This window comes from Canis lupus, chromosome 11 (assembly GCF_003254725.2).
Source record: "Canis lupus dingo isolate Sandy chromosome 11, ASM325472v2, whole genome shotgun sequence".
NCBI lineage: Eukaryota > Metazoa > Chordata > Mammalia > Carnivora > Canidae > Canis > Canis lupus.
The window spans coordinates 41,708,684-41,710,605 of NC_064253.1; the positions used below are offsets into that span (position 1 = coordinate 41,708,684).

At 38.9% G+C, this 1,922-nt stretch overlaps 1 pseudogene; it reads right to left on the reverse strand.

Moving 5' to 3' along the window:
* Positions 1–1,209: 1,209 nt before the first annotated feature.
* On the reverse strand, positions 1,210–1,678 carry LOC112649704 (60S ribosomal protein L28-like; annotated as a pseudogene).
* Positions 1,679–1,922: the final 244 nt, after the last annotated feature.

A 1,922-nucleotide genomic window follows, 5' to 3' on the forward strand; every position in this document is an offset into this window, starting at 1 on the left:
AAATCAGAATAGAAGAGAACCTTCTGACCCTGACAAAGAACAACTAACAAAAACCTACATTCCACATTATTTTTAATGGAAAGAAGCTGGTTGCTTCCTCCCTAAAGAAAAGGAATAAGTCAAGAATGTCTTCTCTCATCATTCCTATTCAATACCTAATGAAAGCCCTAGCTAGTACAATATAACAAGAAACATATATAAAAGCTATACATGTTGGAAAGGAAGAAACGAAACTATTATTTGACATAATTGCTATGTCTAAAATCCCAAAGAATCTACAAGAGAAGTCTTGAATGATTCATGGTAAAATGGCACCAAAGTTGGGTATGTGAGTATGAATTCATGTTTAGCTCAGTATTGATAAAGATGGTAGAAAGTAAAAAATAGACAAAATATACAGGATGAACCTGAAACAGTGTGCCAGAAAGCAAGGGCGGGGGCATGATAATGAAAGGAATAAGTCAGAGGGACACAGGAACCAAATGAAGATGCTCCCAATGGCCAAGGCTGGAATAGTTTAAGCAACAAAATTAATGAATATTGGATTATAATATAAAGTATAAAATAAATATCCATGGGTCCATACTGATATATAGAAATAGTTGGATAAATACATAAATAAATAAATACTGATAATAAATTGCTCATGCAGAAGATTGCAAATTATTTATGTAGCTACTTCACCCTCAAGGAGGTAGAGTTTAACTCCCTACTCTTTGAACAGGGCTGTGCATGGTCACGTTCTTCCAAAACAAGAAGGAAAGAGGGGGAAAAGAGTAACAGTATAGTAGAGAAACCTGGCAAACATTGCCTAAACCATGTGATAAAGGTTAGCATCAAAAGTGATAGACATATCATCAAAACATCTACTGAAGAAAACAGACCAATTCTACACAAGGGACCTTCTACCTGACAAGTACACCTGGAAAGCTTTAACATCATAGAAAACAAAGAAAAACACTGTAACAGTCAAAAAAGAACCTAAGGAAACATTATGTCTAAATGCAATGTAATATCCTGGATTGGGTCCCAGAACAGAAAAGACATTAGTTCAAAATTATGGAAACTGGAATAAAGTATTGACTTTAGTTAACAAGGTGTCAATACTGCTTCATTAATTGTGACAACTTTATCATTGTAATGTTAAGATATTAATAACAAGGGAATCTGGATATGGGGTATAATATGGAATCTCTCTGCGCTATTTTTTTAGGTGGTTGATATCTTTACTGCTTTGGAGGTGGGAGGGCAGGTGCTCAGGAGCTTTTGGTGGGGTAGGGCCTCCTTCCTCTTCACCATCACAAGCTTCTGGCTGCACAGGATGGCACTGGCTCTGCAAATTGTAGCCATGAAGAGATCTGGGCTGTAAATGTTCTTGTGGATCAGGTGCTAGATGTTGCCGAGGGCAGCCCCAGCATCCTTGTTAATGGTGGTCTTCATGTAGGAGGTGGTAGGCTTTTGCTGGGGGGGATCTGCGCTTCGTGACCACCACTACATCTTTGTCCCCCCAACCCCCCACCCGCAGCTCCATACCCACAGTTTTGCAGTGAATCAGCCCATTGTTGCAGAAGGAGTTGTGAGCCTTCGGGTGACTGGGCTCAGTGCTGTATGTCTGCTTGTTCCCCCTGACCAGGAAGCCTGCGCAGTTCCCCATGACCCTCCATTGGTGGGCAGGCATGGCGGCAGCTCCTCTCGCTGCACCAGCGTGAGATAGCCTCTCTATATTATTTTCAGTTTTTCTGCAAATCTAAAATAAAAGGCTTATTTAAAAATATATCTTAGTTGAATCATTATGTTGTATACCTGAAACTCATATAACGGATGTATGTTAACTATACTTCAATTAAATATATTTTTTTCTTTAACTGTCACTTTTATGGTAACATTATGTTGCTCTTATCTCTCCTTCTCATTATGATGTT